Source organism: Sus scrofa, chromosome 7 (assembly GCF_054392235.1).
Source record: "Sus scrofa isolate SSC_HxYL_T2T_F1_AM1 chromosome 7, Sscrofa_HxYL_maternal_Yorkshire_Landrace_v2.0, whole genome shotgun sequence".
Taxonomy (NCBI): domain Eukaryota; kingdom Metazoa; phylum Chordata; class Mammalia; order Artiodactyla; family Suidae; genus Sus; species Sus scrofa.
The window spans coordinates 22557770-22579577 of record NC_139389.1 but is presented as its reverse complement, the minus strand read 5'-3'; the positions used below and the strand labels follow the sequence as shown (position 1 = coordinate 22579577).

General features: G+C 50.6%; 11 non-coding genes across 11 annotated transcripts; all 11 read right to left on the bottom strand.

The window, feature by feature from the left end:
- Positions 1-1461: 1461 nt before the first annotated feature.
- Positions 1462-1568, bottom strand: LOC146401287 (U6 spliceosomal RNA). The gene has a single exon (XR_014811531.1). It is a non-coding gene; the product is annotated as a U6 spliceosomal RNA (small nuclear RNA).
- A 461-nt stretch (positions 1569-2029) lies between these two features.
- Positions 2030-2102, bottom strand: TRNAF-GAA (transfer RNA phenylalanine (anticodon GAA)). Its single transcript has one exon. It is a non-coding gene; the product is annotated as a tRNA-Phe (tRNA).
- A 939-nt stretch (positions 2103-3041) lies between these two features.
- Positions 3042-3113, bottom strand: TRNAA-AGC (transfer RNA alanine (anticodon AGC)). The gene has a single exon. It is a non-coding gene; the product is annotated as a tRNA-Ala (tRNA).
- A 1981-nt stretch (positions 3114-5094) lies between these two features.
- TRNAA-UGC (transfer RNA alanine (anticodon UGC)) lies at positions 5095-5166 on the bottom strand. The gene has a single exon. It is a non-coding gene; the product is annotated as a tRNA-Ala (tRNA).
- Positions 5167-9840: 4674 nt separating this feature from the next.
- LOC146401283 (U6 spliceosomal RNA) lies at positions 9841-9947 on the bottom strand. Its single transcript, XR_014811530.1, has one exon. It is a non-coding gene; the product is annotated as a U6 spliceosomal RNA (small nuclear RNA).
- Positions 9948-10408: 461 nt separating this feature from the next.
- On the bottom strand, positions 10409-10481 carry TRNAF-GAA (transfer RNA phenylalanine (anticodon GAA)). The gene has a single exon. It is a non-coding gene; the product is annotated as a tRNA-Phe (tRNA).
- Positions 10482-11420: 939 nt separating this feature from the next.
- On the bottom strand, positions 11421-11492 carry TRNAA-AGC (transfer RNA alanine (anticodon AGC)). The gene has a single exon. It is a non-coding gene; the product is annotated as a tRNA-Ala (tRNA).
- A 1981-nt stretch (positions 11493-13473) lies between these two features.
- Positions 13474-13545, bottom strand: TRNAA-UGC (transfer RNA alanine (anticodon UGC)). Its single transcript has one exon. It is a non-coding gene; the product is annotated as a tRNA-Ala (tRNA).
- Positions 13546-18219: 4674 nt separating this feature from the next.
- On the bottom strand, positions 18220-18326 carry LOC146401279 (U6 spliceosomal RNA). The gene has a single exon (XR_014811529.1). It is a non-coding gene; the product is annotated as a U6 spliceosomal RNA (small nuclear RNA).
- A 461-nt stretch (positions 18327-18787) lies between these two features.
- TRNAF-GAA (transfer RNA phenylalanine (anticodon GAA)) lies at positions 18788-18860 on the bottom strand. Its single transcript has one exon. It is a non-coding gene; the product is annotated as a tRNA-Phe (tRNA).
- Positions 18861-19799: 939 nt separating this feature from the next.
- On the bottom strand, positions 19800-19871 carry TRNAA-AGC (transfer RNA alanine (anticodon AGC)). The gene has a single exon. It is a non-coding gene; the product is annotated as a tRNA-Ala (tRNA).
- Between the last annotated feature and the right edge of the window lie 1937 nt (positions 19872-21808).

Sequence of the window (21808 nt, the reverse complement as noted above, 5' to 3'; positions counted from 1 at the left end):
CTCTTTCTCTTGACTTATGCCAGGGCTCCATTCTCTGAAGATTCAGGAAGCCCTGGGAACGGCAACTGATTTCCCGGCACACCCTAGGAACTGAGTGCCAGCCTCTCTGCCTTCTAGAACATGGTGGAGGAAGAGCTGAGAGCACACAAATGTGGAAATAGGGGCCATGCTTTCAGTAGGATGATGAGTCCTTTAGCGGAAGTTACCCGGAATTCTCATGCTCTTTGCCACGGAGAACACACATTGCTTTTCCCCTCCAACCAGAGGGATCAGGATGGCTGGTCCCCGTGCTTTCTTGTTTTCTGCCCTTTAATTTATTGGTGTCAAACTTCCCCGGATCCAGGAACACGAACTGCTCTTGAACTGAATTGGACGCCTCTTCCAGGTGAGTGGTGGGTGATGCACACCCTTTCCTGTCAGATTTAGGGAAGGTAGAGTTTGGAGGGCATCGACCCGCGGAAGATTTCCAGGGGGCAAGTTGAAATCTTACTCACAGACCCCCTAAGTTGACCCTGGGTCAGCATGGCACAGTTTTGGTTGTTGTTTTGTTGGTGTTCTGCAAACGATAAAAGTAAAAACTGGGGCTTGTTCATAATGTAGCTGGCAGTAGCAGGTGGATAATAGCGGTAACAATGGGTTGCATGAGATGACTACATCGGTTCCTCGATAAACCCACTTCCTTACAGGCGAGAGAAAGAATTCCTTGGCCACACGGTTCACAGCCAGGACGGAGGAGGGCAAGCTTCAAAGCCAGAGCCTCTTAGCGCACCTATTTCAGATCTTTTCTTGGGAGACAGGAATCCTGTCCAAAGACGGCTGGAGGTTAGTGGCTTCTGGACTCATTTCTCTTTGAAAATGTCAGTGTCATTCACGGGGAAAGAAGCTTTGGTCCCACACAATTATTTCGTGTTGAGGAGAGAGGGCGGGTGTCTGGGGAAACTGGGCCGCCGAGAAAGGAAGGAACTCATGATACTCACCATGAGGTGAAATGCCTTCAGCCCAGCAGTGTGGTCTGCAAACCGTGCTGTGACGTTTTGCTGGGGGTGTTCTGGCTCTGGTTGTGGGTGCCTAGAGGAATGGAGGGCAGAAAAGCGTCCATAACAGCTAGCGATTACAGTCTGTCTTTCAAATGGAATGTTCCCGGCGACGGAGAGAATGCAAAGGAGATTTGCAACCAGGACAAGGTCCATCCGATGCGTTAGCTGAGTGTATGTATGTATGTCCAGATCTGCAGAGCTGGGCGAACTCCTGGCATTTTTTTAATCTTGGCGAAACGTTTGAATTCGTAGGGGCTCAGGTCCTAGTCTCTTCGTATTTATTCTGCAGTTGTTGTCGTTGTTGTTTTCCTAACAACTGGCAAAAGGCTGCGGGACACCGCGCCTGCTCTTGATGTTTCGAGTATCTGCATTAAGCTCTGCTGCCTTATGGCTGGTAAGCTGTCGATTGGCTGTGAGCTGGGACTGGTCTTTGGAACGATTCGCGGCTGTGCCTGTCACCCTTCGGCAGGGGCAAGGCCGGTCTTCTCTGTGTGGTTCCAACGTTATTATACGTCCTGCCGAAGCGAGCACCCCTTTAACACTTTAAATGGTTGGAAAAAGGAAAAGGGAGGAGGTTATTTCGTGACGCGTGAGGTTTACGTGAAACCCAGCTTTCGGTGTCCACCCACAACGTTTTGGGCGAACGCCGCCGCTTCCTTGCTTTGCACAGCGTCTCTGGCCGCTTTGGGGCTGCCCCAGAGAGTTGTCGAGACGGAAGGGGTGTGTGGCACCTTGTCCCTTCTCTCCGCTGGTGAGCGCCCTTGACATCACAGCGCCTCGGCGGTAGTGCGGCGTTTTTCTGGGCCTGGCGCATCTGTGCACCGTAACATCTTACTGTCTTTAAGGAAAGTTACTCTCAGAGCTTGCGCGTTCCTGTGGCAAAGCGACATGTGGGCTTGGACCGTGAACTCCCTTAGGCCTGCGGGTGGACTGCTTTTCAACGCGCTGCGCTGGTAGAGGAGGGCGCCGGCGGGCAGCAAAAGGGAGCGCCTTGCCGAAACCCGGGATTGAACCAGGGACCTTTAGATCTTCAGTCTAACGCTCTCCCAACTGAGCTATTTCGGCCGCCCGGGCGAAGGGGGAGGGGGGCAGCGCTCCTGGCATTTCTGTTTCAAGAAGTGGGGTTCAACGGCGGCTGGCTAGGCTTCGGCTTCCCCACCTGCGGCGGTCCCGCGCGGAGTAGCCGTACCCCTGCCGGCCGGAAAGGCTTGGACTGTGTCCTCGGCGCTTGCTGCTCGCATCCAGTTCCTGACCGTGGCGGAGGGCAAGTGGAGGACAGAGATGGAAGAGACGTGCCAGGGATTCGTTGGAAAACCTGGCCTGCTCCTCGGCATCCTGCCTCGTGAGCCAGACACGACTCAGAAACGGCCTAAAGGCACTCTTCGGGGGCGTCTCTTGTTGTAGTCTTCGTTCTCTCGTCTCTCACACTCTCCCGAAGGGCTGAGAGATGGGCTCCAATCACGCGGCACCTTTGCGGAAAGAATCTCCTGTGCACGAACACCGCCAGGCTGAACTCTCACCACCGTGTCCTCAACGGACAGGAGAGCAACTGCCGCAAACATGCGAAAATTTGAAAAGGCGTCACTCGTCACAAACGACGTTCCTCGCGCGAAACATCCTTTAAACGTTCTCCGAATCCAGGAACAACGCGGTGGCGGTGGCTGCCGACGCCGGTTTGGTGAAAGATGAGACGAGGGCGTGGTGAGAGTGATTTCCTGCTCTCAGAAGTCCTGGTAGTTGATTTTTGTGGCGTATCGATCGGCCTTGGCCAGGAGAGGAGTGATTGCGCAGAGTGACTAGAATGGATGGGTTTAAAAAAAAAAAAAGAAAAGAAAAGAAAAGAAAAGAAGAAAAGAAAAAAAAAGAAGAAAAGAAAGAAAGAAAGAAAGACAAAGTTGGACGCATACTACTTTCGCGGCAGTCAGCAGGGACTGTGAGCTCCCGCCTCGCACTGTCTCTCCAGAGTTGAGAGCAAGGAAGGGCGGAGCAAGTGGACGTGGCGGTTGGAGGTGCCGGGGATTGAACCCGGGGCCTCGTGCATGCTAAACACACGCTCTACCACTGAGCTACACCCCCGCGGCTGCCGAAACCTCAGAGGCAGGAAAAGGGAAAGCAAACAAACAACCAAACACACAAACAAAAAATGGTATGGCAACTCCTCACGTGTTGGTTCGAAGCTCCGTTGTGTACAACCCGGTTACTTGCGAAACTCCTATTCCCTTTCGCCGAGGACATGAGGAGAAAGGCAACCGAATGCCGGCCTAAAATTTAGGCGCCCTTCCTAGGATCTAGTCCCGCTTGTCAGCCTACCCCAGTGTCAGGCCTACAGACAACTTGAATGGAGGAAGGCAAAGAAGAGCCCTTTCCTAGTTCTGCCTGTTAAAAAAAGCCTAGACTCAAAGACACCCAAGGGGCAAGGAGGAGAGCTGGTCCCCCATCTCAGCAGCTTAATACACATCCCCCCGGATGGAACCAAAGCTCCGGGCAAAACTGGTCACTAGAAGCACTAGGGCAGGAAAAGTACAAGATGCCCTAGACAGTCTTTCGAGTGCTCAAAAGAGGATGGCGTGCCCCAAAGAGCACAGTGTCTTCGAGTCCACTCTTGCAAACACTGAGCATTGACTTGAAGAGTAAACCGCCAAGGATTACAACCTCCTGGGTGAAAGAAGAATAGGACACCAGATAAGTGATGGCAATACGGGGTCTAAGTGAAGAGATGGGCGGCATCAAAAGGTCCCCGAATTACATCCTGAGAATGGTAAGAGAGGCCGTGTTGTCCCCCACAGACCTTGGGGACTTGGAGACTTCAGTTTGAGTTAAGAGGCCAGTGGCCAAAAGAGGTATCTCAGACACTTGTTGACTTATCCTTGGGAAAACTCCCACGTATTTTAACTAGACTGAGACTCCATGAGTTCACCGTGAGTTCATTCATGGAAAAAGCTAAGCCATTGTGACCCTCGGTGTTGTCTAAAGGATTAGTGGGCTACGGAGCTCCCTTGTAGCACATCCCGGGTTAAGGATCCCGGGTTGTCTTTGCATCCCGCTGGGCGTGCTGCTGTGGTGTGGGCTTGATCCCTGGCTGGGAAAAGAAAGTTTCTAACTACCTGTACCTCTACCGAAGGGGGAAAAAAAAAAAAAAAAAAAAAGAAAAGGTAGACTGGTGCCTCAGGTACAAAACGACTGTGTCCTAAATATTTGGATGTGTTGTCCTGAATCTCTGTTCTCCGATGCTTCCACAGATGCTTAGGACTCCAGCTCCATATCGCTTGTGCATGCAGCCTTTTCAAGAGGGGATGCTCTCCCAAGCGATACTCGGAGGGTCCGTTCGGGACAAGTAGAAGGAGGAAGACTGTTTCCCTGACTCTTGCTATTTCTTTCATTTTGGAGTGCAGCCAGGACAGGACAGGGCAGTGAGTCTGTGTGGTGTATGAGCACGTCCTGCCTTCTCGGCTCAAACTGCAAAGCATCAGTGAACATCCACGCCTCAGTCTTTTAGGAGAAGGCAAGGACACAAGAAAGTGGCTTGTTTTTGACTGGGGCGACCTCTCCTATACCTGTCATCATGGCCAGCCTCAAGGGCCTGTGACCAGTGCATTTCAGGGGGCCTTGGGTCCAGCAAATCATGCAGCCAGTCTGTCCTACACTCACTGCTGGAGGATCCGGTGTTCTTCAAACCAGAGGAGGCAATTTTGTCCCCAAGGGACAAGACCTATCCAGACTTTCTAGCCTCTTAGTGTCAACCTTTCCCTCAAGCCAGAGGGGAGAAAAGAGCCTTGACCTGATCCATGATATCTAGGGTGAAATGCATGAAAACAAGATGGGAGGATGGTCAAGCGTATTTCAAGCTAAATGAAGGTGACTTACTTTCCAGCTCTCAGAGGTCTGTCTGATTTTAGCCCAGTGGTTGGTTTTTGTTTTTGTGTAGCCTAAGGCATGGCCAAGGCATAGTAGAATAGAATAGAGTTGGAGGACAGGAAGGCCTGTGCTTTCTCCTCCGGAGTAGGGAAGGGACCCTCTTCCTGGGCTCTCCAGAGGGAGAGGAGGGCCGCCTCTAGGCTGGAGGTGCCGGGGATTGAACCCGGGGCCTCGTGCATGCAAAGCACGCGCTCTACCACTGAGCTACACCCCCCCACGGCCAGCCAACACCTTCCCTCTTTACGGAAGACAATTGAATGGCACTATCGCCCGGCCTTGCTTTTGAGAACCTGCAACTGCTGGCATGAAGATATTTGATGCACAATGCCATTCTTTCTGAAGCTCCCTTACTGCCTTCTCTTTCACGGCGACACGAGGACAAAGGCAACTTCAAGCTAGGCAGAAAGGTACTGCGCCTACAGTCTATTCCCCCTGGTCAACCTACCCGCAAAGACCCGGCGGCACAAAACTCGAATAGAGGAAGGCAGAGAAGAGCCCTTTCCTAGCCCTGTCTCTTGGAAGAGTCTAGAATCCACAACATTAAAAGAGCAATGAGGAGATCTGACCCTACAGCCTAACCTCTCGCTGCAGATTTCCACGAGAAGGCACCACAGCTGCTGGAGGAATTTGCTGTCGGCAGAAAGGGCTGGGACAGGAAAAGGACAAGACAAGCTAGATTATCGTTCTATGCCGGGACGTGAGAAGGAGCTCAAAGACAGTAGTACCCTCAAGAGTACCTAGGCGTCACATCTTGGAAACACTAAGCATTAAAGTGATTAATACATGAAAGGATGGCTAAAATAAGAATCGTTGCGTTCATACTGATAAAAAAGAAGAGAAAGAAAGAGAAAGACACATGGGAAAGAAAGAAGAGAATGCTTATCCTGCAAAAGCATACCAATTATTAAATGCAGAGGGAAAGATTACCATCATTTTCTCCTATCCTATAATGATTGATTCAGGCAAAATTCATCAATCAGTGCCAAAGCCATGGGTGAAATTTTGATAAGCAAAGATGTCTTGAGTTTCCAGATGTATCCTCACATAGTTCTTATGAACATGGTAGCTTGACCATGTAGAAACTCAGCACAGAAGATCTTACCCCAAATGGTCAGAGTAACGTCATCATGATGGGCACGCTGACATCCTGTGGCTCTGAGGACAAGCTGAGAAGGACACAGCAACCCTCCTGTTGCATTCTGAGCAAAGTGCATCATCATCTGAAGCCAATCAGGCGGGAATGGCAGTCCAATCAAAACTGAACCCGAGTTATACCAGCCGACTTGTCACCTAGTCCTTACGAGATGCCAATGAATGAAAATGTCATGAGAGACAAGAAAGAGTTGAGAAATGGTCCCAGATTAAAGGAGACCAAGGAAACAATAACGTAAAGGAAACGGGTCACCCTGGCGTGGTCCTGGATCAGGGAGTTTGGGGTTTATAGGACATGATCAGGACAATTAGCAAATGTTGAATATGGGTGGTCTATTAGAAAATAGTTTTGAACCAGCGTTGAAGTCCCCACACTTGACAATTTTACTGTGCTGACATAGGGAGTGTCCTTAAAGGATACAATGGAGAATGTTGGGAGAAGGGATATATTTGCCAAACTGTCAAATGGTTTAGGGAACAAAAAAATTATATGAGGAGAGATAGAGAGAGGGAGAGAGAGAGAACCAGTAAAAATGGCAAAATATTGCAGTAGATGAACCTGGGCATGCAAGGTAGTCTTTGCAACTGTTATTTTATGTTTGACATTATCTCCAAGACCAGGTTTTAAGAATTCCTCCTTTTTACCACCGCCTTCCTTGTTGAGCCAAATGCTGCCGGAGGACATGAAAGGCAGCGCATGGTGATTCAGACCCGAGTGCTGTGCGTGACCCCTCTGGGATTTCAGACCTCCACGAGGAGATGGGAATGCGTTTGTAACATCTGACGACCCTCCATGTGGAGGAGGGACGACAAAGAACACTCAGAGCTGGCATAGGAGTTTGGTGGGTGCCATCTGTTTGCCTCTCCCCTCAGGGGAACAGGCAGCAAGAAGGTCCCTTTCCCTTCCCTGAGTGAAGCAGCCTGAAAGGCTTTGTCCCAAGTAAGACTGGGCCTGTTTCTTCTCATCCTGTCAAGACCTGGGGAGTCCCTCAGTGCTCTTTCTTTCAAAGAGAAGCCAAACTGAGCACATCGGGGAGCCTGTGTGCAGTTGCGTTTTTGGTTTTGGTGACTAGCCAGTGGTGTTGGTGCCTCCAAGGAGGGCGGCAGGAAGCCCCGTGGTCTCTACCCCATTGTCGCTGTGAGGAGAACCTTTTGCTTGAGAAATGGGATCTGCTGGCCGTTTTCAGCTGCTGTACCTAAGATTTGGCTGGTTGTGTCTGTTTGTTAGCACACTGGGCTTATAAGGGAAAAAAAGATATGGGAAATATAGGTTAGGTAGGAATGTAAATGTTTTGAATAGCAGAGATTTTCCTGACAAAACGGCTTTGATCCTGGAGAGTTTGTTGGAAAAGTGAACTTTCAGTTTGATGGTTCAGGTCTCTTTTCAGATCCTGGGAGTGTTTTTTGTTTGTCTGTTTCCCTTACTTGATGATGAGCCAAACCTCGTACAAGCCAGGTTTGTTCTGGAGAATCTTGTCCCTGCACTTACCTTTCTCACACGGAGCTCTTGGCTCAACGGGACTATGACAGCTGGAAACCGGAGTAACATCTGGTTGACTTGCGATGGTTCATTTATTCCGTTTTACTGCAGAGAAGGCAACCGTTGACTTAGGGAAGGTTCCTTACCACTTTAAAGAGGAAACTAGTATTGCCTTTAAGATGACAAATACGGAGGCGTTCCCTGGAGCCGCAGCAGGTTTCCGGATCCGGGATGGTCTCTGCTGTGGTGTGGGTTTGCTGCCTGGCCCGGGAACTTCTGCATGTTGTGCTTGGGATGGGGGAGGGGGGGGATTACAAATCTAGTGTGATGTCGATAGTCACTAGGGAGGAAAAGACATGGCCTGTAAACTAGAACATGCCAGGGAGGTTTTTGTTCTACAAATATTTGATACGGCAGAAAGCTGACCCGTTTGTTCCTAGACAAGGCGATTGACTGGATTACCATGTGAGTGAGGAAGTGGCAGCCTGAGAGGATCCCCACCTTTCTCTCTGAGGGTGGCAGGGATGCTTCTAGTGCCTGCCAAAGACACTGGGGACTTGCAGACTTAAGTCTGAACTGAGAGACCAGTGCCCAAACAGATAAGTCAGACCCGTGGTGAATGTAAGTTCTAAACCTCTCCTGCATTGTGGCCAGAGTGAGACTCCATAAGTTAGTTCATTGTGAATTCATTCATAGAAGAGTCTGGAGCCATTTAGTGACCATCAGTGTGGCCTAAAAGACTTGTGACGCGGAAGACACGAGAAAGCATAAAACCCTAAAACAGGGCCATTATAGCTCTTTCTCTTGACTTATGCCAGGGCTCCATTCTCTGAAGATTCAGGAAGCCCTGGGAACGGCAACTGATTTCCCGGCACACCCTAGGAACTGAGTGCCAGCCTCTCTGCCTTCTAGAACATGGTGGAGGAAGAGCTGAGAGCACACAAATGTGGAAATAGGGGCCATGCTTTCAGTAGGATGATGAGTCCTTTAGCGGAAGTTACCCGGAATTCTCATGCTCTTTGCCACGGAGAACACACATTGCTTTTCCCCTCCAACCAGAGGGATCAGGATGGCTGGTCCCCGTGCTTTCTTGTTTTCTGCCCTTTAATTTATTGGTGTCAAACTTCCCCGGATCCAGGAACACGAACTGCTCTTGAACTGAATTGGACGCCTCTTCCAGGTGAGTGGTGGGTGATGCACACCCTTTCCTGTCAGATTTAGGGAAGGTAGAGTTTGGAGGGCATCGACCCGCGGAAGATTTCCAGGGGGCAAGTTGAAATCTTACTCACAGACCCCCTAAGTTGACCCTGGGTCAGCATGGCACAGTTTTGGTTGTTGTTTTGTTGGTGTTCTGCAAACGATAAAAGTAAAAACTGGGGCTTGTTCATAATGTAGCTGGCAGTAGCAGGTGGATAATAGCGGTAACAATGGGTTGCATGAGATGACTACATCGGTTCCTCGATAAACCCACTTCCTTACAGGCGAGAGAAAGAATTCCTTGGCCACACGGTTCACAGCCAGGACGGAGGAGGGCAAGCTTCAAAGCCAGAGCCTCTTAGCGCACCTATTTCAGATCTTTTCTTGGGAGACAGGAATCCTGTCCAAAGACGGCTGGAGGTTAGTGGCTTCTGGACTCATTTCTCTTTGAAAATGTCAGTGTCATTCACGGGGAAAGAAGCTTTGGTCCCACACAATTATTTCGTGTTGAGGAGAGAGGGCGGGTGTCTGGGGAAACTGGGCCGCCGAGAAAGGAAGGAACTCATGATACTCACCATGAGGTGAAATGCCTTCAGCCCAGCAGTGTGGTCTGCAAACCGTGCTGTGACGTTTTGCTGGGGGTGTTCTGGCTCTGGTTGTGGGTGCCTAGAGGAATGGAGGGCAGAAAAGCGTCCATAACAGCTAGCGATTACAGTCTGTCTTTCAAATGGAATGTTCCCGGCGACGGAGAGAATGCAAAGGAGATTTGCAACCAGGACAAGGTCCATCCGATGCGTTAGCTGAGTGTATGTATGTATGTCCAGATCTGCAGAGCTGGGCGAACTCCTGGCATTTTTTTAATCTTGGCGAAACGTTTGAATTCGTAGGGGCTCAGGTCCTAGTCTCTTCGTATTTATTCTGCAGTTGTTGTCGTTGTTGTTTTCCTAACAACTGGCAAAAGGCTGCGGGACACCGCGCCTGCTCTTGATGTTTCGAGTATCTGCATTAAGCTCTGCTGCCTTATGGCTGGTAAGCTGTCGATTGGCTGTGAGCTGGGACTGGTCTTTGGAACGATTCGCGGCTGTGCCTGTCACCCTTCGGCAGGGGCAAGGCCGGTCTTCTCTGTGTGGTTCCAACGTTATTATACGTCCTGCCGAAGCGAGCACCCCTTTAACACTTTAAATGGTTGGAAAAAGGAAAAGGGAGGAGGTTATTTCGTGACGCGTGAGGTTTACGTGAAACCCAGCTTTCGGTGTCCACCCACAACGTTTTGGGCGAACGCCGCCGCTTCCTTGCTTTGCACAGCGTCTCTGGCCGCTTTGGGGCTGCCCCAGAGAGTTGTCGAGACGGAAGGGGTGTGTGGCACCTTGTCCCTTCTCTCCGCTGGTGAGCGCCCTTGACATCACAGCGCCTCGGCGGTAGTGCGGCGTTTTTCTGGGCCTGGCGCATCTGTGCACCGTAACATCTTACTGTCTTTAAGGAAAGTTACTCTCAGAGCTTGCGCGTTCCTGTGGCAAAGCGACATGTGGGCTTGGACCGTGAACTCCCTTAGGCCTGCGGGTGGACTGCTTTTCAACGCGCTGCGCTGGTAGAGGAGGGCGCCGGCGGGCAGCAAAAGGGAGCGCCTTGCCGAAACCCGGGATTGAACCAGGGACCTTTAGATCTTCAGTCTAACGCTCTCCCAACTGAGCTATTTCGGCCGCCCGGGCGAAGGGGGAGGGGGGCAGCGCTCCTGGCATTTCTGTTTCAAGAAGTGGGGTTCAACGGCGGCTGGCTAGGCTTCGGCTTCCCCACCTGCGGCGGTCCCGCGCGGAGTAGCCGTACCCCTGCCGGCCGGAAAGGCTTGGACTGTGTCCTCGGCGCTTGCTGCTCGCATCCAGTTCCTGACCGTGGCGGAGGGCAAGTGGAGGACAGAGATGGAAGAGACGTGCCAGGGATTCGTTGGAAAACCTGGCCTGCTCCTCGGCATCCTGCCTCGTGAGCCAGACACGACTCAGAAACGGCCTAAAGGCACTCTTCGGGGGCGTCTCTTGTTGTAGTCTTCGTTCTCTCGTCTCTCACACTCTCCCGAAGGGCTGAGAGATGGGCTCCAATCACGCGGCACCTTTGCGGAAAGAATCTCCTGTGCACGAACACCGCCAGGCTGAACTCTCACCACCGTGTCCTCAACGGACAGGAGAGCAACTGCCGCAAACATGCGAAAATTTGAAAAGGCGTCACTCGTCACAAACGACGTTCCTCGCGCGAAACATCCTTTAAACGTTCTCCGAATCCAGGAACAACGCGGTGGCGGTGGCTGCCGACGCCGGTTTGGTGAAAGATGAGACGAGGGCGTGGTGAGAGTGATTTCCTGCTCTCAGAAGTCCTGGTAGTTGATTTTTGTGGCGTATCGATCGGCCTTGGCCAGGAGAGGAGTGATTGCGCAGAGTGACTAGAATGGATGGGTTTAAAAAAAAAAAAAGAAAAGAAAAGAAAAGAAAAGAAGAAAAGAAAAAAAAAGAAGAAAAGAAAGAAAGAAAGAAAGACAAAGTTGGACGCATACTACTTTCGCGGCAGTCAGCAGGGACTGTGAGCTCCCGCCTCGCACTGTCTCTCCAGAGTTGAGAGCAAGGAAGGGCGGAGCAAGTGGACGTGGCGGTTGGAGGTGCCGGGGATTGAACCCGGGGCCTCGTGCATGCTAAACACACGCTCTACCACTGAGCTACACCCCCGCGGCTGCCGAAACCTCAGAGGCAGGAAAAGGGAAAGCAAACAAACAACCAAACACACAAACAAAAAATGGTATGGCAACTCCTCACGTGTTGGTTCGAAGCTCCGTTGTGTACAACCCGGTTACTTGCGAAACTCCTATTCCCTTTCGCCGAGGACATGAGGAGAAAGGCAACCGAATGCCGGCCTAAAATTTAGGCGCCCTTCCTAGGATCTAGTCCCGCTTGTCAGCCTACCCCAGTGTCAGGCCTACAGACAACTTGAATGGAGGAAGGCAAAGAAGAGCCCTTTCCTAGTTCTGCCTGTTAAAAAAAGCCTAGACTCAAAGACACCCAAGGGGCAAGGAGGAGAGCTGGTCCCCCATCTCAGCAGCTTAATACACATCCCCCCGGATGGAACCAAAGCTCCGGGCAAAACTGGTCACTAGAAGCACTAGGGCAGGAAAAGTACAAGATGCCCTAGACAGTCTTTCGAGTGCTCAAAAGAGGATGGCGTGCCCCAAAGAGCACAGTGTCTTCGAGTCCACTCTTGCAAACACTGAGCATTGACTTGAAGAGTAAACCGCCAAGGATTACAACCTCCTGGGTGAAAGAAGAATAGGACACCAGATAAGTGATGGCAATACGGGGTCTAAGTGAAGAGATGGGCGGCATCAAAAGGTCCCCGAATTACATCCTGAGAATGGTAAGAGAGGCCGTGTTGTCCCCCACAGACCTTGGGGACTTGGAGACTTCAGTTTGAGTTAAGAGGCCAGTGGCCAAAAGAGGTATCTCAGACACTTGTTGACTTATCCTTGGGAAAACTCCCACGTATTTTAACTAGACTGAGACTCCATGAGTTCACCGTGAGTTCATTCATGGAAAAAGCTAAGCCATTGTGACCCTCGGTGTTGTCTAAAGGATTAGTGGGCTACGGAGCTCCCTTGTAGCACATCCCGGGTTAAGGATCCCGGGTTGTCTTTGCATCCCGCTGGGCGTGCTGCTGTGGTGTGGGCTTGATCCCTGGCTGGGAAAAGAAAGTTTCTAACTACCTGTACCTCTACCGAAGGGGGAAAAAAAAAAAAAAAAAAAAAGAAAAGGTAGACTGGTGCCTCAGGTACAAAACGACTGTGTCCTAAATATTTGGATGTGTTGTCCTGAATCTCTGTTCTCCGATGCTTCCACAGATGCTTAGGACTCCAGCTCCATATCGCTTGTGCATGCAGCCTTTTCAAGAGGGGATGCTCTCCCAAGCGATACTCGGAGGGTCCGTTCGGGACAAGTAGAAGGAGGAAGACTGTTTCCCTGACTCTTGCTATTTCTTTCATTTTGGAGTGCAGCCAGGACAGGACAGGGCAGTGAGTCTGTGTGGTGTATGAGCACGTCCTGCCTTCTCGGCTCAAACTGCAAAGCATCAGTGAACATCCACGCCTCAGTCTTTTAGGAGAAGGCAAGGACACAAGAAAGTGGCTTGTTTTTGACTGGGGCGACCTCTCCTATACCTGTCATCATGGCCAGCCTCAAGGGCCTGTGACCAGTGCATTTCAGGGGGCCTTGGGTCCAGCAAATCATGCAGCCAGTCTGTCCTACACTCACTGCTGGAGGATCCGGTGTTCTTCAAACCAGAGGAGGCAATTTTGTCCCCAAGGGACAAGACCTATCCAGACTTTCTAGCCTCTTAGTGTCAACCTTTCCCTCAAGCCAGAGGGGAGAAAAGAGCCTTGACCTGATCCATGATATCTAGGGTGAAATGCATGAAAACAAGATGGGAGGATGGTCAAGCGTATTTCAAGCTAAATGAAGGTGACTTACTTTCCAGCTCTCAGAGGTCTGTCTGATTTTAGCCCAGTGGTTGGTTTTTGTTTTTGTGTAGCCTAAGGCATGGCCAAGGCATAGTAGAATAGAATAGAGTTGGAGGACAGGAAGGCCTGTGCTTTCTCCTCCGGAGTAGGGAAGGGACCCTCTTCCTGGGCTCTCCAGAGGGAGAGGAGGGCCGCCTCTAGGCTGGAGGTGCCGGGGATTGAACCCGGGGCCTCGTGCATGCAAAGCACGTGCTCTACCACTGAGCTACACCCCCCCACGGCCAGCCAACACCTTCCCTCTTTACGGAAGACAATTGAATGGCACTATCGCCCGGCCTTGCTTTTGAGAACCTGCAACTGCTGGCATGAAGATATTTGACGCACAATGCCATTCTTTCTGAAGCTCCCTTACTGCCTTCTCTTTCACGGCGACACGAGGACAAAGGCAACTTCAAGCTAGGCAGAAAGGTACTGCGCCTACAGTCTATTCCCCCTGGTCAACCTACCCGCAAAGACCCGGCGGCACAAAACTCGAATAGAGGAAGGCAGAGAAGAGCCCTTTCCTAGCCCTGTCTCTTGGAAGAGTCTAGAATCCACAACATTAAAAGAGCAATGAGGAGATCTGACCCTACAGCCTAACCTCTCGCTGCAGATTTCCACGAGAAGGCACCACAGCTGCTGGAGGAATTTGCTGTCGGCAGAAAGGGCTGGGACAGGAAAAGGACAAGACAAGCTAGATTATCGTTCTATGCCGGGACGTGAGAAGGAGCTCAAAGACAGTAGTACCCTCAAGAGTACCTAGGCGTCACATCTTGGAAACACTAAGCATTAAAGTGATTAATACATGAAAGGATGGCTAAAATAAGAATCGTTGCGTTCATACTGATAAAAAAGAAGAGAAAGAAAGAGAAAGACACATGGGAAAGAAAGAAGAGAATGCTTATCCTGCAAAAGCATACCAATTATTAAATGCAGAGGGAAAGATTACCATCATTTTCTCCTATCCTATAATGATTGATTCAGGCAAAATTCATCAATCAGTGCCAAAGCCATGGGTGAAATTTTGATAAGCAAAGATGTCTTGAGTTTCCAGATGTATCCTCACATAGTTCTTATGAACATGGTAGCTTGACCATGTAGAAACTCAGCACAGAAGATCTTACCCCAAATGGTCAGAGTAACGTCATCATGATGGGCACGCTGACATCCTGTGGCTCTGAGGACAAGCTGAGAAGGACACAGCAACCCTCCTGTTGCATTCTGAGCAAAGTGCATCATCATCTGAAGCCAATCAGGCGGGAATGGCAGTCCAATCAAAACTGAACCCGAGTTATACCAGCCGACTTGTCACCTAGTCCTTACGAGATGCCAATGAATGAAAATGTCATGAGAGACAAGAAAGAGTTGAGAAATGGTCCCAGATTAAAGGAGACCAAGGAAACAATAACGTAAAGGAAACGGGTCACCCTGGCGTGGTCCTGGATCAGGGAGTTTGGGGTTTATAGGACATGATCAGGACAATTAGCAAATGTTGAATATGGGTGGTCTATTAGAAAATAGTTTTGAACCAGCGTTGAAGTCCCCACACTTGACAATTTTACTGTGCTGACATAGGGAGTGTCCTTAAAGGATACAATGGAGAATGTTGGGAGAAGGGATATATTTGCCAAACTGTCAAATGGTTTAGGGAACAAAAAAATTATATGAGGAGAGATAGAGAGAGGGAGAGAGAGAGAACCAGTAAAAATGGCAAAATATTGCAGTAGATGAACCTGGGCATGCAAGGTAGTCTTTGCAACTGTTATTTTATGTTTGACATTATCTCCAAGACCAGGTTTTAAGAATTCCTCCTTTTTACCACCGCCTTCCTTGTTGAGCCAAATGCTGCCGGAGGACATGAAAGGCAGCGCATGGTGATTCAGACCCGAGTGCTGTGCGTGACCCCTCTGGGATTTCAGACCTCCACGAGGAGATGGGAATGCGTTTGTAACATCTGACGACCCTCCATGTGGAGGAGGGACGACAAAGAACACTCAGAGCTGGCATAGGAGTTTGGTGGGTGCCATCTGTTTGCCTCTCCCCTCAGGGGAACAGGCAGCAAGAAGGTCCCTTTCCCTTCCCTGAGTGAAGCAGCCTGAAAGGCTTTGTCCCAAGTAAGACTGGGCCTGTTTCTTCTCATCCTGTCAAGACCTGGGGAGTCCCTCAGTGCTCTTTCTTTCAAAGAGAAGCCAAACTGAGCACATCGGGGAGCCTGTGTGCAGTTGCGTTTTTGGTTTTGGTGACTAGCCAGTGGTGTTGGTGCCTCCAAGGAGGGCGGCAGGAAGCCCCGTGGTCTCTACCCCATTGTCGCTGTGAGGAGAACCTTTTGCTTGAGAAATGGGATCTGCTGGCCGTTTTCAGCTGCTGTACCTAAGATTTGGCTGGTTGTGTCTGTTTGTTAGCACACTGGGCTTATAAGGGAAAAAAAGATATGGGAAATATAGGTTAGGTAGGAATGTAAATGTTTTGAATAGCAGAGATTTTCCTGACAAAACGGCTTTGATCCTGGAGAGTTTGTTGGAAAAGTGAACTTTCAGTTTGATGGTTCAGGTCTCTTTTCAGATCCTGGGAGTGTTTTTTGTTTGTCTGTTTCCCTTACTTGATGATGAGCCAAACCTCGTACAAGCCAGGTTTGTTCTGGAGAATCTTGTCCCTGCACTTACCTTTCTCACACGGAGCTCTTGGCTCAACGGGACTATGACAGCTGGAAACCGGAGTAACATCTGGTTGACTTGCGATGGTTCATTTATTCCGTTTTACTGCAGAGAAGGCAACCGTTGACTTAGGGAAGGTTCCTTACCACTTTAAAGAGGAAACTAGTATTGCCTTTAAGATGACAAATACGGAGGCGTTCCCTGGAGCCGCAGCAGGTTTCCGGATCCGGGATGGTCTCTGCTGTGGTGTGGGTTTGCTGCCTGGCCCGGGAACTTCTGCATGTTGTGCTTGGGATGGGGGAGGGGGGGGATTACAAATCTAGTGTGATGTCGATAGTCACTAGGGAGGAAAAGACATGGCCTGTAAACTAGAACATGCCAGGGAGGTTTTTGTTCTACAAATATTTGATACGGCAGAAAGCTGACCCGTTTGTTCCTAGACAAGGCGATTGACTGGATTACCATGTGAGTGAGGAAGTGGCAGCCTGAGAGGATCCCCACCTTTCTCTCTGAGGGTGGCAGGGATGCTTCTAGTGCCTGCCAAAGACACTGGGGACTTGCAGACTTAAGTCTGAACTGAGAGACCAGTGCCCAAACAGATAAGTCAGACCCGTGGTGAATGTAAGTTCTAAACCTCTCCTGCATTGTGGCCAGAGTGAGACTCCATAAGTTAGTTCATTGTGAATTCATTCATAGAAGAGTCTGGAGCCATTTAGTGACCATCAGTGTGGCCTAAAAGACTTGTGACGCGGAAGACACGAGAAAGCATAAAACCCTAAAACAGGGCCATTATAGCTCTTTCTCTTGACTTATGCCAGGGCTCCATTCTCTGAAGATTCAGGAAGCCCTGGGAACGGCAACTGATTTCCCGGCACACCCTAGGAACTGAGTGCCAGCCTCTCTGCCTTCTAGAACATGGTGGAGGAAGAGCTGAGAGCACACAAATGTGGAAATAGGGGCCATGCTTTCAGTAGGATGATGAGTCCTTTAGCGGAAGTTACCCGGAATTCTCATGCTCTTTGCCACGGAGAACACACATTGCTTTTCCCCTCCAACCAGAGGGATCAGGATGGCTGGTCCCCGTGCTTTCTTGTTTTCTGCCCTTTAATTTATTGGTGTCAAACTTCCCCGGATCCAGGAACACGAACTGCTCTTGAACTGAATTGGACGCCTCTTCCAGGTGAGTGGTGGGTGATGCACACCCTTTCCTGTCAGATTTAGGGAAGGTAGAGTTTGGAGGGCATCGACCCGCGGAAGATTTCCAGGGGGCAAGTTGAAATCTTACTCACAGACCCCCTAAGTTGACCCTGGGTCAGCATGGCACAGTTTTGGTTGTTGTTTTGTTGGTGTTCTGCAAACGATAAAAGTAAAAACTGGGGCTTGTTCATAATGTAGCTGGCAGTAGCAGGTGGATAATAGCGGTAACAATGGGTTGCATGAGATGACTACATCGGTTCCTCGATAAACCCACTTCCTTACAGGCGAGAGAAAGAATTCCTTGGCCACACGGTTCACAGCCAGGACGGAGGAGGGCAAGCTTCAAAGCCAGAGCCTCTTAGCGCACCTATTTCAGATCTTTTCTTGGGAGACAGGAATCCTGTCCAAAGACGGCTGGAGGTTAGTGGCTTCTGGACTCATTTCTCTTTGAAAATGTCAGTGTCATTCACGGGGAAAGAAGCTTTGGTCCCACACAATTATTTCGTGTTGAGGAGAGAGGGCGGGTGTCTGGGGAAACTGGGCCGCCGAGAAAGGAAGGAACTCATGATACTCACCATGAGGTGAAATGCCTTCAGCCCAGCAGTGTGGTCTGCAAACCGTGCTGTGACGTTTTGCTGGGGGTGTTCTGGCTCTGGTTGTGGGTGCCTAGAGGAATGGAGGGCAGAAAAGCGTCCATAACAGCTAGCGATTACAGTCTGTCTTTCAAATGGAATGTTCCCGGCGACGGAGAGAATGCAAAGGAGATTTGCAACCAGGACAAGGTCCATCCGATGCGTTAGCTGAGTGTATGTATGTATGTCCAGATCTGCAGAGCTGGGCGAACTCCTGGCATTTTTTTAATCTTGGCGAAACGTTTGAATTCGTAGGGGCTCAGGTCCTAGTCTCTTCGTATTTATTCTGCAGTTGTTGTCGTTGTTGTTTTCCTAACAACTGGCAAAAGGCTGCGGGACACCGCGCCTGCTCTTGATGTTTCGAGTATCTGCATTAAGCTCTGCTGCCTTATGGCTGGTAAGCTGTCGATTGGCTGTGAGCTGGGACTGGTCTTTGGAACGATTCGCGGCTGTGCCTGTCACCCTTCGGCAGGGGCAAGGCCGGTCTTCTCTGTGTGGTTCCAACGTTATTATACGTCCTGCCGAAGCGAGCACCCCTTTAACACTTTAAATGGTTGGAAAAAGGAAAAGGGAGGAGGTTATTTCGTGACGCGTGAGGTTTACGTGAAACCCAGCTTTCGGTGTCCACCCACAACGTTTTGGGCGAACGCCGCCGCTTCCTTGCTTTGCACAGCGTCTCTGGCCGCTTTGGGGCTGCCCCAGAGAGTTGTCGAGATGGAAGGGGTGTGTGACACCTTGTCCCTTCTCTCCGCTGGTGAGCGCCCTTGACATCACAGCGCCTCGGCGGTAGTGCGGCGTTTTTCTGGGCCTGGCGCATCTGTGCACCGTAACATCTTACTGTCTTTAAGGAAAGTTACTCTCAGAGCTTGCGCGTTCCTGTGGCAAAGCGACATGTGGGCTTGGACCGTGAACTCCCTTAGGCCTGCGGGTGGACTGCTTTTCAACGCGCTGCGCTGGTAGAGGAGGGCGCCGGCGGGCAGCAAAAGGGAGCGCCTTGCCGAAACCCGGGATTGAACCAGGGACCTTTAGATCTTCAGTCTAACGCTCTCCCAACTGAGCTATTTCGGCCGCCCGGGCGAAGGGGGAGGGGGGCAGCGCTCCTGGCATTTCTGTTTCAAGAAGTGGGGTTCAACGGCGGCTGGCTAGGCTTCGGCTTCCCCACCTGCGGCGGTCCCGCGCGGAGTAGCCGTACCCCTGCCGGCCGGAAAGGCTTGGACTGTGTCCTCGGCGCTTGCTGCTCGCATCCAGTTCCTGACCGTGGCGGAGGGCAAGTGGAGGACAGAGATGGAAGAGACGTGCCAGGGATTCGTTGGAAAACCTGGCCTGCTCCTCGGCATCCTGCCTCGTGAGCCAGACACGACTCAGAAACGGCCTAAAGGCACTCTTCGGGGGCGTCTCTTGTTGTAGTCTTCGTTCTCTCGTCTCTCACAGTCTCCCGAAGGGCTGAGAGATGGGCTCCAATCACGCGGCACCTTTGCGGAAAGAATCTCCTGTGCACGAACACCGCCAGGCTGAACTCTCACCACCGTGTCCTCAACGGACAGGAGAGCAACTGCCGCAAACATGCGAAAATTTGAAAAGGCGTCACTCGTCACAAACGACGTTCCTCGCGCGAAACATCCTTTAAACGTTCTCCGAATCCAGGAACAACGCGGTGGCGGTGGCTGCCGACGCCGGTTTGGTGAAAGATGAGACGAGGGCGTGGTGAGAGTGATTTCCTGCTCTCAGAAGTCCTGGTAGTTGATTTTTGTGGCGTATCGATCGGCCTTGGCCAGGAGAGGAGTGATTGCGCAGAGTGACTAGAATGGATGGGTTTAAAAAAAAAAAAAGAAAAGAAAAGAAAAGAAAAGAAGAAAAGAAAAAAAAAGAAGAAAAGAAAGAAAGAAAGAAAGACAAAGTTGGACGCATACTACTTTCGCGGCAGTCAGCAGGGACTGTGAGCTCCCGCCTCGCACTGTCTCTCCAGAGTTGAGAGCAAGGAAGGGCGGAGCAAGTGGACGTGGCGGTTGGAGGTGCCGGGGATTGAACCCGGGGCCTCGTGCATGCTAAACACACGCTCTACCACTGAGCTACACCCCCGCGGCTGCCGAAACCTCAGAGGCAGGAAAAGGGAAAGCAAACAAACAACCAAACACACAAACAAAAAATGGTATGGCAACTCCTCACGTGTTGGTTCGAAGCTCCGTTGTGTACAACCCGGTTACTTGCGAAACTCCTATTCCCTTTCGCCGAGGACATGAGGAGAAAGGCAACCGAATGCCGGCCTAAAATTTAGGCGCCCTTCCTAGGATCTAGTCCCGCTTGTCAGCCTACCCCAGTGTCAGGCCTACAGACAACTTGAATGGAGGAAGGCAAAGAAGAGCCCTTTCCTAGTTCTGCCTGTTAAAAAAAGCCTAGACTCAAAGACACCCAAGGGGCAAGGAGGAGAGCTGGTCCCCCATCTCAGCAGCTTAATACACATCCCCCCGGATGGAACCAAAGCTCCGGGCAAAACTGGTCACTAGAAGCACTAGGGCAGGAAAAGTACAAGATGCCCTAGACAGTCTTTCGAGTGCTCAAAAGAGGATGGCGTGCCCCAAAGAGCACAGTGTCTTCGAGTCCACTCTTGCAAACACTGAGCATTGACTTGAAGAGTAAACCGCCAAGGATTACAACCTCCTGGGTGAAAGAAGAATAGGACACCAGATAAGTGATGGCAATACGGGGTCTAAGTGAAGAGATGGGCGGCATCAAAAGGTCCCCGAATTACATCCTGAGAATGGTAAGAGAGGCCGTGTTGTCCCCCACAGACCTTGGGGACTTGGAGACTTCAGTTTGAGTTAAGAGGCCAGTGGCCAAAAGAGGTATCTCAGACACTTGTTGACTTATCCTTGGGAAAACTCCCACGTATTTTAACTAGACTGAGACTCCATGAGTTCACCGTGAGTTCATTCATGGAAAAAGCTAAGCCATTGTGACCCTCGGTGTTGTCTAAAGGATTAGTGGGCTACGGAGCTCCCTTGTAGCACATCCCGGGTTAAGGATCCCGGGTTGTCTTTGCATCCCGCTGGGCGTGCTGCTGTGGTGTGGGCTTGATCCCTGGCTGGGAAAAGAAAGTTTCTAACTACCTGTACCTCTACCGAAGGGGGAAAAAAAAAAAAAAAAAAAAAGAAAAGGTAGACTGGTGCCTCAGGTACAAAACGACTGTGTCCTAAATATTTGGATGTGTTGTCCTGAATCTCTGTTCTCCGATGCTTCCACAGATGCTTAGGACTCCAGCTCCATATCGCTTGTGCATGCAGCCTTTTCAAGAGGGGATGCTCTCCCAAGCGATACTCGGAGGGTCCGTTCGGGACAAGTAGAAGGAGGAAGACTGTTTCCCTGACTCTTGCTATTTCTTTCATTTTGGAGTGCAGCCAGGACAGGACAGGGCAGTGAGTCTGTGTGGTGTATGAGCACGTCCTGCCTTCTCGGCTCAAACTGCAAAGCATCAGTGAACATCCACGCCTCAGTCTTTTAGGAGAAGGCAAGGACACAAGAAAGTGGCTTGTTTTTGACTGGGGCGACCTCTCCTATACCTGTCATCATGGCCAGCCTCAAGGGCCTGTGACCAGTGCATTTCAGGGGGCCTTGGGTCCAGCAAATCATGCAGCCAGTCTGTCCTACACTCACTGCTGGAGGATCCGGTGTTCTTCAAACCAGAGGAGGCAATTTTGTCCCCAAGGGACAAGACCTATCCAGACTTTCTAGCCTCTTAGTGTCAACCTTTCCCTCAAGCCAGAGGGGAGAAAAGAGCCTTGACCTGATCCATGATATCTAGGGTGAAATGCATGAAAACAAGATGGGAGGATGGTCAAGCGTATTTCAAGCTAAATGAAGGTGACTTACTTTCCAGCTCTCAGAGGTCTGTCTGATTTTAGCCCAGTGGTTGGTTTTTGTTTTTGTGTAGCCTAAGGCATGGCCAAGGCATAGTAGAATAGAATAGAGTTGGAGGACAGGAAGGCCTGTGCTTTCTCCTCCGGAGTAGGGAAGGGACC